Here is a 17,699-nt window from a genome sequence, read left to right as displayed (position 1 = left end):
AGTAGTGCAATCTCAGCTCACTGCAACCTCTGCCTCCCAGGTTCAAGCGATTCTCCTGCCTCAGCCTCCTGAGTAGCTGGGATTACAGGTGCCTGCCACCCATGCCCGGCTAATTTTTGTAGTTTTAGTAGAGACAGGGTTTTACCATCTTGGTCCAGCTGGTCTTGAACTTCTCACCTCAGGTGATCCACCCACCTCAGCCACCCAAAGTGCTAGGATTACAGGCATGAGCCACTGCGCTCGGCCAGATTCTTCTTTTTATTCTATTTCTTCCTCTTCTTCCTCCTCCTCTTCCTTCTCTTTTTTCTACTTCTTCCTCTTCCTCCTTTTCTTCTGCCTCCTCTTCTGCTTCTTCTTCTCCTTTCTTCCTCTTCCTCCTCATCCTCCTCTTTCTCTTTGACAGGGTCTCACCTCCCCTGGGCTCACACAGTTCTCCCACCTCAGCCTCCTGAGTAGCTGAGACCACAGGCGCATGCCACCATACCTGATTGGGTTTTTTTTTTCTTTTTTTTTTTTTTTTTTTTTTTTTTTTTGCGATGGAGTTTTGCCCTGTTGCCCAGGCGGGAGTGAAATGGCACAATCTCAGCTCACTGCAACCTCCACCTCCCAGGTTCAAGCGATTCTCCTGCCTCAGCCTCCAGAGTAGCTGAGATTACAGATGCATGCCACCACGCCTGGCTAATTTTTTGTATTTTTAGTAGAGATGGGGTTTCACCATGTTGGTCAGGCTGGTCTCGAACTCCTGACCTCATGATCTGCCTGCCTCAGCCTCCCAAAGTGCTGGGGCTACAGGCATGAGCCACCGTGTCTGGCCCAAATGGTTTCTTTTTATTTTTTGTAGAGATGGGGGTCTCACTATGTCGCTCAGGCCAGCCTCAACCTCCTGGGCCCAAATTATTCTTCTGCCTTGGCCTCCCAAAGTGGTGAGGTTACAGGTATGAAGCACTATGCCCAGCCTCATGTTTCATCTTCTTTAGCTAACCTAAGTGTCTCTGTGTTTTCCAGCACTCTGTTCCCTTGAAGACTCAATCTCCTGTGTGACTACTGCAAGTCCTAGGATCCTCATAGATCTTTTTAGATCCCAGGACTTGCAGCAGTCACACAGGAGATTGAGTCTTCAATTTCCTCTCCAAGGGCCTTTCACAAAGTGGTGAGTTCATTTGCCCGCAGTCCACATTGCAGCCAATAGCAAAGCCAAACACCAGCTGTGCCTGGATCTCCCTGCATAGCACATTCACGTGGCCTTGCGTACATTCCCTTCACTATATGAGAATAAGAACACTTTTGAGATCATCAGTGTGCATGTTCTCTGTTCAGACTAAAATGTATAATAGATAACTCCCACCAAGATGCTAACTTCCTGATGGGTCTATATGTTAAAAGCAGTTGTCTTCAAATCTAACTCCTATGAATGTTTATACTTCTGTTTATTCTAAAAGTCTGTAATTGGAGATTTTCCAGTATCTTGCAATTCCTCAATGAGTCACAGGGAGCCCAGGAATAAATTATTCAAAAATAATTAGCAAAAAGCTTTACCTTGTTTTATTTATTTAGTTGGTGATATTTTCCAATATAATTAGTTTTGCTGATACAGAAATGTTTAAAAGATGCCTCTTTGGGTTAAGAATAATGCTCTTTCTTTCTAGTTGCTCTAGAGAAGAGGAAGAAGAAGAAAAAAGAACAAAATCCATTTTAGGAAACTTTTAGCCATGAGTAGAACACAGCACATGAAAACTCTCTCTTCTATATAAGAAATATATTTTGGCCAGGTGTGGTGGCTCATGCCTATAATCCGAGCATTTTGGGAGGCCAAGGTGGGCAGATCACCTGAGGTCAGGAGTTCAATACCAGCTTGGCCAACATGGTAAAACCCTGTCTCTACTAAAAATACAAAAATTAGCCAGGAGTTGTGACGGCCATCTGCAATCGCAGCTACTCGGGAGACTGAGGCAGAAGAATTGCTTGAACCTAGGAGGCAGAGGTCGCAGTGAGCTGAGATTGCACCACTGCACTCCAGCCTGGGAGACAGAGCAAGACTCCATCTCAAAAAAGAAATAGAAGAAATATATTTCACAAAAGTGCATTTAATGCAGGCAAATTTTGAGCATCAGAGAAATTGGTCTGGAGTCCACAGACACAGTGTCGCATTGGTTACAAGAATGGTTCAGAACCCCAGCTTTACCGCATTGATAGCTGCCCATGCTTAGCAAGGTACTTAACCCCTTTGCCTCAGTATCTTCTCCATAAAATGGGGATGGCAGTAGTACAGTGGTCCATGCCTCAGAGGGTTCGATGAGGATCAATTGGTGGGCACATAGTAAGTGCTCAATAAATGCTATAGCTATTATATTTATTATTGTCTCTATGAGTGAAAGAAAAATCCAACACTGGATCAGATTAAATTCTTCCAGAAGCCATGGCTTAAAATAAACTGCCATTCAAAACCTAAAATTATCATCATTATCATTAAAGCTATCCAAAATTTAACTGATCTATATTCCAGTAATTCCACAAAATAGATAAATGTGTGTAGTTACTTAGAAGAACATTTAACAACTACATTTAAATGTAGATTCTTGGCCGGGTGCAGTGGCTCACACCTCTAATACCAGAACTTTGGGAGGCTGAGGTGGGTGGATCACCTGAGGTCAGGAGTTCAACATGGTGAAACCCGTCTCTACTAAAAGTACAAAAATTAGCCGGGCATGGTGACAGGCACTCTGTAATCCCAGCTACTCAGGAGGCTGAGGCCAGAGAATTGCTTGAACCCAAGAAGCGGAAGTTACAGTGAGCCGAGATCAAACCACTGCACTCCAGCCTGAGCAACAGAGTGAGACTCCATCTCAAAAAAAGCAGAAAAAACATAAAAAATAAAAAATAAATAAATGTAGATTCTTGGGCTTTGTTTCATATATGATTCCCACCAGCAGAGAGACCTAAGAATGTGCTTTTTTCTTCTCTTTTTGAGACGAAGACTTGCTCTGTCACCAGGCCATAGTGCAGTGGTGCGATCTTGGCTTACTGCAATCTCTGCCACCTGGGTTCAAGCAATTCTCCTACCTTAGCCTCCTGAGTGGCTGGGACTACAGGCGTGTGCCACAACACCCAGCTAATTTTTTTTTTTTTGTATTTTAATAGAGACAGGGTTTCACCATGTTGGCCAGGATGGTCTCGATCTCCTGACCTAGTGATCCACCTGCCTCAGCCTCCCAAAGTGCTGGGATTACAGGCATGAGCCACCAAGCCCAGCCAAGAGTGTGTATTTTTTTTCAAGCCCTCTAGTGACCTTTATGATCAGGCAAACTCAGGTAATCACAACTTAAATGTAACCCCTTCAATCACATTGATTGAAGGGTTGGTGAGTGCATATTTTCCAGGTTTAAATGATATTGGACATAGAGCACCTGTTCTCAATTTTTTTTTTTTTTTTTTTTTTTTTTTTGAGGTGGAGTCTTGCTCCGTGCTCGGGCTGGAGTGCAATGGTGCAATCTCGGCTCACTGCAAACTTCACCTCCCACATCCCAGTTCGAGCAATTCTTCTACCTCAGCCTCCCACGTAGCTGGGATTACAGGCACGAGCCACCATGCCCAGCTAATTTTTGTTTTTTGGTTTTTTTTAGTAGAGATGGGGTTTCACCATGTTGGCCAGTCTGGTCTTGAACTCCTGACCTCATGATTCGCCCACCTCAGCCTCCCAAAGTGCTGAGATTACAGATGTGAGCCACCATGCCTGGCCTGTTCTCAGATTTTAATGTGCTTAAGAATCACCAAGAAAGTTGTTAAAAATTAGATAACCAGAGATTTAGACATTTACGGATTTAGATTGAGTGCTGAGAAACACTCAAAAATCTGCAGTTTAAACCAGTTTCTTCTCTCCAGAGTGAATCATTCTTTCATCCTAGCCAACATGGTGAAACCCTGTCTCTACTAAAAATACAAAAATTAGCCATGAATGATGGCAGGTGCCTGTAATCTCAGCTACTCGGGAGGCTGAGGCAGGAGAATCTCTTGAGTCTGGGAGGTGGAGGTTGCAGTGAGCCGAGATTGTGCCACTGCACTCCAGTCTGGGCACCAGAGTGAAACTCTGTCTCAAAAAAAAAAGAGACAGAAAGAAAGAAAAGAAAATCTACAAGCGTGTTGGTGACCTCGGACTAAGTATCCAGTGACAGCTCACTGGACTCCTCCATGGGAGGTATCAGGAGCTGGCGCCGTGGGCTCCAGCAGACGCTCCCCCTCCCCCAGTTATCAGTTACTATGAGTTTCCTTATTCTCTTTTGTCAAAATTCCCTTGATTATCCATGGACTTATGTAGGGTCCAGCCCTACAGGGTCCTATAAGCCCCTCTCTACTGGTGTAGAGACAAGAAACTGTAGAAATAAAGACAGAAGACACCGAGATCAAGAGAAAGAGAGTTTGGACCCAGGGGTCCACTGCCAACCAAATCTCGGAGTCCAGCAGTGGCCCCGAGTGCCTGGTCACTCTGACTTTTATTGTGTACAAAGCAGGGGATAGGGTTGGTAGGGCAGATCATTGGTGGTCTGTGGGTAACACCCCACATGGGCACCGAGGAAGAAGAACTGTACAGACCCCCGGCACAATTAGTGCCTGAAGTATAACTCACTGCTTATTTATATCCAGCTTACATATAATCATACTTAGTCCCATATAATCTTTCTATATAATCGTATAATGGATGTAGTCGGAGCTGTGCTGACACATTTAGTGCTGATTTATATAATCCTTCTACATAACCATATAGTAGTTTGTAGTAGGAGGAATTCCTAGAACAGTCACAGAACAGAAACAGTACATAGGAAAACAGCCAGACCAAGACAAGAACCAGAGACCCAGGCAGTGGCGTCCCTGCCTGAAAGGGCATACGCTGTATGGCAGGCTTGGAGCAAGAGCCTCTCCTCCTGAAAAAGGAGTTGTAATACCTTGCGTCCAGTTCCTGTGGAAAGTAGGCCTCAGGCCTGAGATCCTGGAAATAACTGAGGGAGAAGAACCCCTCTAGTGTGACCAGTCACTGTGGCTGTACACCCTGTCTGTCTTGTCTCACTTCTGTTTTAACTCAAATCATCCTCCCATAAATATCTTAGAGAAGAGCACAAGTCTGTCAGCTCCCACTGCATTGGCTACAGTATCCTTCTATTAGAAATCCTTTGAAGTCTGCAGCCCCCAGATAAGAAGTGTTGTGCACGACACCTGTTGCACACAGCACACCTGCTTACCTCGGTGACCTAATGGGGGTGGACCCCTTTTCTGTACATGACCCTCTACTACTGCACACGGCACAGCCCCCTACTGCGCATGGCCCACCTCTTTGCCCAGGTGACCTAATGGGGTGGCTCCCCTCGCCTGCTACTCACGTGATTATGTATGCCCTATCATTAAGCCTATAGATGACCTCACACATGACCCTGCCCCCCTGCCTTGTACCCAATAAATACAGACTCTTCTGGACATTCGGGGCCTCGTCAGTCTCTGCTCATAGGTGGCGTGGCCTCCCAAGTCCAGCTGCTCTTCTCCAGTTCTTCAGTGTCCAGTCTCTTTACTTCTCAGATCCTGCACCTCAGCACAGCATAAGGGACATCCCACGACCCTGTGGGGCCAATAGCCCTACAGTGGTCAGTGATAGGGTCAGGTAAATCACATGTCTCAGAGACTTTCAAGTAGCCAAGGCGAGGGCAGGAGCATATTGTGTCAGCACTTTTTTCATACTTGTCAAGAAAGAACAAAGACATTGAGATTTATGTTACTATTACTGATTATATCTTCTAAGAAAAAAAGGAACCAGGTGCAGAAGCAGAACATGAAGGTGGACATGGAACATGACCACCGAAGCACAGCATCACATAGAGACAATTACGTCCCTGGATGTCTGCGGGCCTCCCTGACAGCTGTCAGGCCTACCACAAGAGCTTGAGAGAGCGGAATGTTCTCCTAATTCCAACGTCTCTTTCCACAGCTTGCTAAAGAGCAGGCACTTTCCCAGCGCTGCCGCATAGCCAAGGTGCCCTCCAGCAGCCCTTATGCGGGTGTGACAGAGGGCTTAGAGCATCTTGCCTTAGGGTCACTTCTTTCACAATGTCACCTTAAGTTCACACTTTGAAACCCGAGAAATATTAGCAAAATTAAAAGGTTATACCGAGTATATATATTTAGGTATCTATATCTATGATTACTTATGTGATTATATTTCTAATTCTTTTTTATTTCATTATTTATACGGGAACAGGCTGAGGCTTCAGAGCCTTGCCTCGGTACTTGCAGGGTCTCTCACCCACAGACTTATGTGTTCATGTAAATTTTACAATCAGTTTTCAAGTTATATAAGGCATTCTGTTGATATGTTGATATTGCATGGGTTTTGCAGAAGAACGTGGAGGAAATTGACATCTTTATAATACTAAACCACCTCATTTATTTTATTTTTATTTATTTATTTTTTAAAGATGGGGTTTCACCATATTGGTCAGGCTGATCTCGAACTCCTGACCTCAGGTGATCTGCCCACCTCAGCCTCCCAAAGTGCTGGAATTACAGGCGAGAGCCACCAAGCCCGGCTTAAATCACCTCATTTATAAATAGGGTAAATCTCTTCACTTAATTAGTTCTCATCTTGCTCTTCAGTAATTTTTAATATTTCTCCATACAAAGATTATGTGCATTTATTCAGTGGCTTGTTCTCAGGCATATTATGATTTTGTCCTACCATGAATGATATGTTACTTTCTCATATTTTCTAGGTGATTACCGCTGATGTGGTGGAAATTTTTTATTTTTAATGTTGGTTTTGTAGCAAACAATCTTGTTGAACTATTTTGTTAGTTCTACTAGTTTATTAATTCTGCTTCATTTTCTATGTAGCTAATCAAAACAATTGTGCCTCTTTGAGAAACTATATAGCATCAAGGTTAAGAAGGTGAAATCTAGAAGCCATAAAAATGAGTTTTAAGGCTGGGCGCAGTGGCTCACGCCTGTAATCCCAGCACTTTGGGAGGCTGAGGCGGGTGGATCACGAGGTCAAGAGATTGAGACCATCCTGGTCAACAAGGTGAAACCCCGTCTCTACTAAAAATAGAAAAAATTAGCTGGGCATGGTGGCACGTGCCTGTAATCCCAGCTACTTGGGAGGCTGAGGCAGGAGAATTACCTTAATCCAGGAAGCGGAGGTTGCGGTGAGCTGAGATCACACCATTGCACTCCAGCCTGGGTAATAAGAGCGAAACTCCATCTCAAAAAAAACAAACAAAAAAAAAAAAAAAACGAGTTTTAAAACTGGAGTTAACCGCTCTACTGCCTTTCCGGATTACAAATTTAATATCCAATTTTCTTCCCTGACACTATATTCCTCCAGTGAATACTCCTTCATAACATTCCTTATCTTTCCATCATCACTACCCCATCTATACCACACAGGAAGAAATGCTTTGCCCTATTGCCTCCTGCTGCCATAAAATCATGTTTTATAGGTGTCAGAGTCTTTTTTTTTTTTTTTGAGACAGAGTCTTGCTTTGTTACCCAGGCCGGAGTGCAATGGCACCATCTTGGCTCACTGCAACCTCCGCCTCCTGGGTTCAATCAATTCTCATGTCTCAGCCTCCCGAAGAGCTGGGATTACAGGAACCTGCCACTATGCTCAGCTAACTTTTGTATTTTTAGTAGAGATGAGGTTTCACCATGTTGCTCAGGCTGGTCTTGAGCTCCTAATCTCATGTGATCCACCCAGCTCAGCCTCCCAGGGTGCTGTGATTACAGGCGTGAGCCTCAACACCTGGCCTCAGAGTCTACAGAAGGAGGATGTGGTGGAAGATACTGAGCAATGGGATAATAAAGAGTTGGGAACAGAGTTGTTTCATAAGGAATTAGGGATATGAGAAGCTCTAAGAGCCAGGATTTGGATTATTCAACTCAGAAAGGGGAAGGAACCTTGACTTCATGACGGTAAAAAATTCCACCACCTTTGCCCAGAAAGAGGTGATTCACATGCTAATATCACTGTGTTCTCAGGGAAATAGCTCCCCACAAGGTATTGCATTAGGGAGAAGCCACAGTGAGGAACAGTGATGAGCAGGGCATAAAGAGTGATTGTCCTAAGCCAGATATGATGTCATGAGGGTGAACTCCAGGACCTCCTGTTCTTCAGGACGATCCCACAGTCTCACTGACCGCTGAGGCCAGATTCATGAAAGCTTTGCCTTTCCAGAGACTGATCAGGGGAAAAGCTACTGACACAGCCTCTTCAGCTCCTGGCAGGGAGGGGCAAGGACTACTCACATTGAAAGTGGCCCCTTGGGGGATGACGGGAGGATCCTTGTGTCCTGGGCTATCCTAGGTCTCATCTGACCTTGCATAGTGAAAGCTACTCACAGGAGAACTCCCTTATCAGGGAAGCCCTTAGAGTGGAAGGGCTTTCCTAACATCGACTCCCATTTCTGGAAGCATATGCCATTCTTCTCCGCTCTCTGCTGCACTGTGGTCTTAGCCTCTGTAGAGAATGCTTGTTGGTTCTCTTCAGCATTACAACATCCCATTCCCTTCTTAGGGATACCCTGAATTTGAGTAGGATTAGAGTTTCAGTAGGATTAATCTTAACCCGGACCTCAGGAGGAGTAGGCACTAATTATTTAAACGAAGCAGTATGTCCCATCCCTGTTATACACAGTATATTTCATCCCTGTTATACGATAATGAGTTCTGCAAGAAGTACACCCGTAGTCCCAGCTACTCGGTTTTTGAAACGGAGTCTCACTCTGTCACCCAGGCTGGAGTGCAATGGCAAGACCTCAGCTTGCTACAACCTCCACCTCCCGGGTTCAAGCGATTCTCTTGCCTCAGTCTCCCGAGTAGCTGGGACTACAGGTGTGCGCCACCATGCCAGGCTAATTTTTTGTATTTTAGTAGACATGGGGTTTCACCATGTTGGCCAGGATGGTCTCAATGTCCTGACCTTGTTATCCGCCCGCCTCAGCCTCCCAAAGTGCTGGGATTACAGGCATGAGCCACCATGCCGGGCCCAGAGACTTCTTTGAGCCTTGTATGAAGACTTACCTGAAGCCCAGATCTACCTAGGATTGTGAGGCAATATTTTCCCTTTACTATTTAAGCCAACTTTCCGATAAAGTGCCTTAACCCGATAAACTATTATCTGCCTTGCATTCAGTCCATTGGACGTTTCTTTAAAACAAAAATGGAACAGTTTATGAATTTGTGCCTCATCCTTGCACAGGGGCCATGTTAATCTCTGTATCATTCCAGTGGTAGTATATGTGCTGCCGAAGTGAGCGCCGTTGGATATCTCTGACGTATTTCTACATTCTGCACAGGCTCAACCTGTAACCAGGTGCTTCTCCTGTGCTCTCTCACTACCACCCCAACTCCTTAACCCTCCACCTTTGCTTATTCATCCCACAACCCACTTTCTCCTCTAGGTTCTTGCCGGATTAGAGCTCCCGACACAGTCAGCCAACATCGTTCCAAGCTAGCCCCTGGACATTTGTATCATACAACAGCATGTAAGTCTTCTCTGCTGCCTTGGTAATTCTCTCACTCTTCTCTTTTTTTTTTAATTTTTATAATTTTTTTAATAAGAACTTTTTTTATAATAAAAATGGAAGGCTTCACGAATTTGCGTGTCATCCTTGCGCAGGGGCCATGGTAGTCTTCTCTGTATCGTTTCAATTTTAGTATATGTGCTGCCGAAGCGAGCACGACCCTTCTCTTCTTAATTTTCTAAAGCCTTTGTCATTTGGCATCCCTAAACCATCTCCTCTTCCTACCTCCTCAAATATTTCAGCTGAGCCAGTGGAAAAGATGAGGTCGTTCGACCTCAGCTGTCACTCTACTCGGGTATCTTGGGGTTCCACCTGGAGAGGTATCTTGAGTCCCTCCAGGAATACTCTCCACTCTCTCTTTCCTCTTCGTTTGCTTCCTTGGACAATAATAAGGTGTAGTCCCGCTAAGCGCGATACAGCCTGAGAACGGCAGGGTGGCAGACTCTTCCCTGACTTTAAGCAGCGCTTCCATCCTACCCAAGTCCTACTTAACTAGTTTCAGTCTCTTCATCTTTAAGACGGGTTTAATTCTTTGCTCATGGCACTGCTGTAAATCTAGTTAAAGACGAGAATGTGAAAATGCTTCTAAATTCAGTGCTGGGCAAACCTAAGGCGTATTTTGTTTCAAATATGAGCTGGTTTTCCTAGACAGGGCCAAGTCCGTCCCCTAGGTCTCTTCTACTCCGTTTTTCTCCAGTCCCCAGGCTGGGCTCAGCTCTCGGTGGCCGCGGTGGCCTGGCCCCGGGGCGTCCGCGCTCCCCGCCAAGCGCTCCTAAAGGACCCGACAGGATCAGGAAAACTCCACGACCAGAATTCGAGGACGCCTGGAGCCCCGTCCCAGTGTCTCAGGGCTCTGGCTGCAGCCCTGATTGCGCCGGAAGTTTCCTGAGGAGGCACCATGGAGTTCACCCCTGCACTCTCGGTCACGACCCCACGTGAGCAGCCCGGGTCTGACTTGCGTTGCTGGCTACTTGCGGACGCGCCCCGAGCCCGAGCTGTGGGTGGCTCGCCCGGGTACTTTCCTCGTGGGTCAGGGACAGTGGTGAGCCACTACCTTTCAACAGTCGTTTGCGAGGTGCCAGCTCCCAGCTAGTTTCCGTAGTGTAGTGGTTATCACGTTCGCCTCACACGCGAAAGGTCCCCGGTTCGAAACCGGGCGGAAACAGCGTGGTACTTTTCGCTTTTCTTTTTCCTTCTCCATAGCCATTCGAATTTTACATAACAATCCGCCAAGACCGCGGTGAGATCGCGGAACTCTAGGTCCGAGGAGAGCTGAGCGGCTCTCGACTACGGGTGCGAGCTAGAGGGCGGGCGGGCGCCCCTGGCGGCTGTGGGTGACTGGGTCCCTCCGGAGCAGTGAGACCTTTTGACAGCAGCAGACACCGTGTCGCGGTTCCGCCTTGTCAGTTTTCTGTGTCTTTTCTGACACCCAGAAGGCCACTCCCGGCACGTTGGAAACCAGAAATGGTTGCTCAGTGAATGAAGTCGTCGCTTCCGACCCGGACCCCCGAGGACAAAGTTGTGGTTCAGGGCCGAGTCCTGAAGGGCCTCCTTTTCTCACACCCTGCTCAGGCTCTAGCTCTGGCATCCGGCTGCGACTGCGACTGGTCCGTTTCCTCCACATAGTTTACAAACCTGTATGGAGATCCAGGTGTGTGCTGGTGATTATCTCGCTTTGCGCTGATTGCCGGTATCATTAACCCCCTAGTCCAGAGGAACGAAACCAACGTGGTGAGGGAGCTGGTATCACAAGTCGCTTTGCTCCATCACCCCCACCAAACCTGCCTTTATTGTGCTTATTTTCTCCACTTGTCACCATCCAGTCACGAAAATGTTAATTCTTTCTCTTTCCTCTCATTTTAGGATTCTTAGGGAATTCTAAGCTCTTTGGTTCTAGATCTGGTGGAAACAATGTACATTTTGTAGGGAACCAGCCCCCACACCCCACCCATGGGTACCCCGAGTTCGGGGGCATCAAAGGAATGAGAAAAAGACAGATTAAGAATGAAAGTGGGACCAGGGGACCATCATTTTGTACTGGAGGCAGTGAAGGCCCTGCGCTCGGGGTTCCACAGTATTTATTGAACACAATCACTTTCATCTATAGTGCAGGTGGTAGGGTGAAACGGTGAAGGGAAGCTGTGCGTCAAACACAAAATTGATAGCAGCATGGTTTATGTGAGTTTTTTTTTTTTTTTTTTTTTGAGACGGAGTTTCCCTCTTGTCACCCAGGCTGGAGTGCAATGGCGCGATCTCGGCTCACCGCAACCTCCGCCTCCTGGGTTCAGGCAATTCTCCTGTCTCAGCCTCCTGAGTAGCCGGGACTACAGGCACGCACCACCATGCCCAGCTAATGTTTTGTATTTTTAGTAGAGACGGGGTTTCACCATGTTGACCAGGATGGTCTCGATCTCTTGACCTCGTGATCCACCCGCCTCGGCCTCCCAAAGTGCTGGGATTACAGGCTTGAGCCACCGCGCCCGGCCTTATGTGAGTTTCTTAAGAGTTAAAAGTGTATGCTTATCAATAGACAGTGCAGCTGGTGGGAGTGGGCTTAGCAAGGAGCCTACAAGTCTGGTTACATTCCAGTGCTTCAAGGGAGTGTTATGTCCTTGGGCACTTTGTTTAGAATATCAGAGCTTAAGTCACTCTGTTCCTGAGAACATGCTGGCAGTAGAGAGGCCTTCCTCCCCAGAGGCCTCCATGGCCTTCCGCAGTTTATTGTTCCTGATTTCTTTTATACATTACTTATAACCACTTTATGTAGGCACACTGTAAACCCTTTCTCCATTGCTGCTTCCCCCAACACATTTTTAATTAAAAGATTATTTTCACAACTCTCCTAAAAGAGGGGCAAACAATTTGAACAGACACTTGATCAAAGAGGATATATGGATTGCAAATAACCACATGGAAAGATGTCCAACATCATTAATCATTAGGGAAATGCAACTTTAAAACACAGTAAGATACCACTACATACATATCAGAATGTCTAAAATTTAAAAGACTGACCATACCAAGTTGCAAGGATGTGGAGAAACCAGAACACTTATTCACTGCTGGTGGAATGTAAAATGGTGCACTCACTTTGGAAAACAGTTTGGTGTTTTTTTTAATGTTGAATTACTACAATATGACTCAGCCATTTCACTCCTAGGTATTTACCCAAGAGTAAATAGAGCATATGCTTATAGACACACATTCATAGCAGCTCTATTTGTAATAGCCCCAAACTGTAGACAACCCAAATGTCAATCTGTAGCAGGAGCAGCAGAGAACAAATCTCTGGAACACCGAACTGAGGAAGAAAGTGACTTTTTATTCGGCAGGGAGCTCCGGCGGGCAACAACCTCATTCACCGAGCTCCCTGAGCTGCAACTTCTCTCCCCTTTTATAGGCTTACAATGCTAAAGGGGAAACTGAGGCAGAACTATGTCATCATCCATTTGCTGGACATCCAAACTTACAATCTTTTGGCTTCATTGATTTGCTAATTCATATGCAGTGCGAACGGGGACCAGTAAGGGAGAGGGGCTTACAGAGACGAGACAAAAGCAACAAGACGTTTGCTGGCAGAGGTGTTTCCAGGAGGGAGCCTGGTCTGTGGTGACATGGAGGCATGAACCAGTGCAGGCTCCAGCCTGGGGATAACATTCATTTGCAGCTCTTTCAAGGTTAACAGCAGAGATGCTGGGAAATAAAGAGGGAGTCATTTTCCCAGCTCTTTGGCATTTTATTTCATTTTTTTTTCCTTCCTCACTCTCCTTCCCACCTGGAAGTCGGGGGAGGAGGTGAAATTGAAGGAGGTGAGGGGGTCTCCCCTGTCTTTTTTTTTTTTCACTTCACAGCCTTCAGCTTCATAATCCCCTCTCAAATCAACAGGTGAAATATCAATCCATACAATGGAATGTTACTCAGCCAAAAAAAAAGACGGAACTACTGATATGTACAATAACATGAATCTCAAGTGTGCTGAGTAAAAGAAGCCACTGCACCTAGCCTCCATTAAAGCATTTTGATTTTACAATAAAACATTTTTGGGCCAGGCGCGGTGGTTCATGCCTTTAATCCCAGAACTTTATGAGGCTGAGGTGGGAGGATCGCTTGAGGCCAGGAATTTGGGACCAGCCTGGCCAACATGGCAAAACCCTATCTATCTCTACTAAAAATACAGCAATTAGCCGGCCCTGGTGGCATGCACCTGTAATCCCAGCTACTCTGGAGGCTGAGGCAGGAGATTCACTTGAGCCTGAGAGGCAAAGGTTGCAGTGAGTGGAGATCCAGACTGGGCGACAGAGAGGCTCTTTCTCAAAAAAAAAAAAAAAAAAAAAAAAGTGGGGCCTATGAACTGTGCCTAACGTGTAAATCGGCCCTGACTTGTGGTGAATAATTTCCAATGTGTATACATGTGCCAACACTTGTACATTTATTGTTGTCAGTTAAGCTTTAACATAGTTATTATAATCTTTTTAGTATTTCCCAGAAAAAAAAAGCCCACATATTTGAAGGCTGTTTGGAATACTCATATAAAATACAGGTCGACCATCCCAAATCTGAAAATCTGAAATCCAAAATATTCCAAAATCCTAAACTTCTTGGGTGCTGACAGGATGATCAAAGGAATGCTCATTGCAGCATTTTGGATTTCAGATTTTCAGATTTGAGATACTCAACTAGGGTAGGTATAATGCAAATATTCAAAAATCTGAAAAAATTCAAAATTTAAAACAATTCTGGTCCCAAGTATCTCAGATATAAGATACTCAAATTTTTTTTTTTTTTGAGACAGTGTTTTGCTCTTGTCATCCAGGCTGGACTGCAATGGCGTAATCTCGGCTCATTGCAACTTCTGCCTCCCAGGTTCAAGAGATTCTCCTGCTTCAGCCTCCTGATTAGCTGGGATTATAGGCGCCCACCACAACGGCTGGCTAATGTTTGTATTTTTAGTAGAGACAGTTTTGCCATGTTGGCCAGGCTGGTCTCCAACTCCTGACCTCAGGTGATCCACCCACCTCAGCCTCCCAAAGTACTGAGATTACAGGCATGAGCAATGGTGCACAGCCAATCTGTACATCTGTACATATTTTTAAATATTTTTAAGGCTTTTTTTTTTGACAGGGTCTTGCTCTGTCACCCAGACTGGAGGCTAGAGTGCCTAAATAACTTCTTTCTACCTCCTGCATCAGGGCTACAGGCATGTGCCACCAGGCTCTGCAATTTTTTTTTTTTTTTTTTTTTTTTTTTGAGTTTCGCTCTCGTTACCCAGGCTGGAGTGCAATGGCACGATCTCGGCTCACTGCAGCCTCCGCCTCCTGGGTTCAGGCAATTCTCCTTCCTCAGCCTCCTGAGTAGCTGGGATTACAGGCATGTGCCACCATGCTCAGCTGATTTTTTGTATTTTTAGTAGAGACAGGGTTTCACCATGTTGACCAGGATGGTCTCGATCTCTTGACCTTGTGATCCACCCGCCTCTGCCTCCCAAAGTGCTGGGATTACATGCGTGAGCCACCGCGCCCAGCCGTGTTTTGTTTTGTTTTTTTTTTTTAATTTTTTTTTAGGTGGAGTCTTGCTCTGAAGGCCAGGCTGCAATGAAATGGCATCATCTCGGCTCACTGCAACCTCTGCCTCCTGGGTTCCAGTGATTCTCCTGCCTCAGCCTCCCAAGTAGCTGGGATTACAGGTGCTCGCCACCTCGACCAGCTAATTTTTGTATTTTTAGTAGAGACAGGCTTTTACCGTGTTGGCCAGTCTGGTCTTGGGAGAATGAAACTGGAGGATGGCTTGAGCCCAGGAGTTTGAAGCTGTTGTGACCTAAGATTGCAGCACTGCATTCCATCCATGGGTAACAGAGTGAAACTCCATATCTAAAAATAAACACAAAAAACAAAGTCTGATCCTTACTAGGATACAAGAGGGAAATCCTGGGACAGAGAGACAGGCCTTGTTTATGAGAAGAAACAAGACCATGGCTTCCCATGGAATTTCTAAGGTAATTTGTAACCGGACCCCTTGAGATTTCACCACATCAGCGTTTTTAGCGACTGAAATGATGAAAATTCTGATCAGGCCGGGCGCGGTGGCTCAAGCCTGTAATCCCAGCACTTTGGGAGGCCGAGGCGGGTGGATCACGAGGTCAAGAAATCGAGACCATCCTGGTCAACATGGTGGAACCCCGTCTCTACTAAAAAAAATACAAAAAATTAGCTGGGCATGGTGGTGCGTGCCTGTAATCCCAGCTACTCAGGAGGCTGAGGCAGGAGAATTGCCTGAACCCAGGAGGCGGAGGTTGCGGTGAGCCGAGATCGCGCCATTGCACTCCAGCCTGGGTAACAAGAGTGAAACTCCGCCTCAAAAAAAAAAAAAAAAAAAGAAAATTCTGATCAGGCCCTTGCTTGCTTGCACTTGTGTTTTGTCCAATATTCCTTCTACAATATAATTATAAACTGCTAATGTACTGCTTTGTCAAGACGAAGAATATAACTTAAAGTCTTGAAAAAAAAAATTGCAGAAGGACCAGGCATGGTGGCTCAAGCCTGTAATTCCAACACTTTGGGAGGTGGAGGAGGTGGAGGTAGGCAGATCACTTCAGGTGAGGAGTTCAAGACCACCTTGGCCAACACAGTGAGTGAAAGGTCGTCTCTATAAACAAACAAACAAACAAAACCCCAAAACAAAAATTAGCTAGGCATGGTGGTATATGTCTGTAATCCCAGCTATTCAGGAGGCTGAGGTGGGAGAATCGCTTGAACCCAGGAGGTGGAGATTGCAGCCAGCAGAGATCGTGTCACTGCAATCCAGCCTGGGTGACAGAGTGAGACCCTGTCTTAAAAAAAAAAAATTGCAGAAGATTCTAATGAATGCCTTTAAGGATGTTGCACCCAGCTGCTGACACCCAGAAGCTGGTTGTTCAAGGTGTTATCTGAGACTGAAGAAACACAGACTTTTCCCCTCAAGTCTCTGAAACTCCCCCTCCTTTATTAGTCAGCTGCATAAAAATTCCCCACTTCAGGCCAGGTGGGGTTGCTCAAACCCGTAATCCCAGCACTTTGGGAGGTCGCGGCAGGCGGATCACCTGAAGTCAAGAGTTCGAGACCAGCCTGGCCAACATGGTGAAACCCTGTCTCTGCTAAATAAACAAAAATAAGCCAGGCTTGGTGGTGCATGCTGTAATCCCAGCTACTAGAGGGGCTGAGGTGGGAGAATTGCTTGAAACTGCAGCCTCGAATTCCCAGGCTCAAGCAATTCTCCCACCTCAGCCTCCCAAGTACCTGTGACCACAGGTGCCCGCCACCACACCCAGTTAATTTAATTTTGTAGAGACAAATTTTATTATATGCCCAGGCTAGAAATGCATCTTTTAATTCCCATAGGTGAGCCCTCTGCCAAAATAGTAGTAAAAAGCTGGAAGTACAGCCAGGCGCGGTGGCTCATGCCTGTAATCCCAGCACTCTGGAGGACAAGGCAGACAGATCACCAAGTCAGTTGATGGAGACTAGATGGGCGCGGTGGATCACGCCTGTAATCCCAGCACTTTGGGAGGCCTTGCAAGGCAGGTGGATCACCTGAGGTCGAGAGTTCGAGACCAACCTGACCAACATGGAGAAACCCCATCTCTACTAAAAATACAAAATTAGCCAGGCTTGGGGGCGCATGCCTGTTAATCCCAGCTACTTGGGAGGCTGAAGCAGGAGAATCACTTGAACCCGGGAGGAGGAGGTTGTGGTGAGCCAAGATCGTGCCATTGGACTCCAGCTTGGGTAACAAGAGTGAAGCTCCGTCTCAAAACAAAACAAAACAAAAAAAGAGAGAGAGAGATCAAGACCATCCTGGCCAACATGGTGAAAAAGCCTGTCTCTACTAAAAATACAAAAATTAGCTGGGCATAGTGGCGCACACCTGTAGTCCCAGCTACTAGGGAGGCTGAGGCAGGAGAACCGCTTGACCCGGGAGGCGGAGGTTGCAGTGAGCCGAGATCGCGCCACTGCACCCCAGCCTGGCGACAAAGCAAGACTTCGTCTCAAAAAGAAAAAACGAAAAAAGAAGAAAAAAAAAAGAAAGAAGAAGAAAAGAAAGAAAGAAAGAAAGAAAGAAAGAAAGAAAGAAAAAGAAAGAAAGAAGAAAGAAAGAAAGAAAGAGAAA

The 17,699-nt window shown here is 46.0% G+C and overlaps 1 long non-coding RNA gene and 3 other non-coding genes across 4 annotated transcripts; 1 reads left to right on the top strand and 3 right to left on the bottom strand.

The window, feature by feature from the left end:
* Positions 1–5,764: 5,764 nt before the first annotated feature.
* Positions 5,765–6,942, bottom strand: LOC116538509. The gene is made up of 2 exons (XR_004263658.1): positions 6,577–6,942; positions 5,765–6,418 (listed from the first exon to the last, which is right to left on the bottom strand). It is a non-coding gene; the product is annotated as an uncharacterized LOC116538509 (long non-coding RNA).
* Positions 6,943–9,187: 2,245 nt separating this feature from the next.
* Positions 9,188–9,291, bottom strand: LOC116538523. Its single transcript, XR_004263663.1, has one exon. It is a non-coding gene; the product is annotated as a U6 spliceosomal RNA (small nuclear RNA).
* A 316-nt stretch (positions 9,292–9,607) lies between these two features.
* Positions 9,608–9,714, bottom strand: LOC116538520. Its single transcript, XR_004263660.1, has one exon. It is a non-coding gene; the product is annotated as a U6 spliceosomal RNA (small nuclear RNA).
* Positions 9,715–10,649: 935 nt separating this feature from the next.
* On the top strand, positions 10,650–10,722 carry TRNAV-CAC. Its single transcript has one exon. It is a non-coding gene; the product is annotated as a tRNA-Val (tRNA).
* Positions 10,723–17,699: the final 6,977 nt, after the last annotated feature.

Source organism: Sapajus apella, unplaced genomic scaffold (assembly GCF_009761245.1).
Source record: "Sapajus apella isolate SASKATOON/1434 unplaced genomic scaffold, GSC_monkey_1.0 scaffold119, whole genome shotgun sequence".
In the NCBI taxonomy this organism is placed as follows: Eukaryota; Metazoa; Chordata; class Mammalia; order Primates; family Cebidae; genus Sapajus; species Sapajus apella.
The sequence above is the reverse complement of the archived record's forward strand: the minus strand, read 5'-3'. Positions and strand labels throughout refer to the sequence as shown.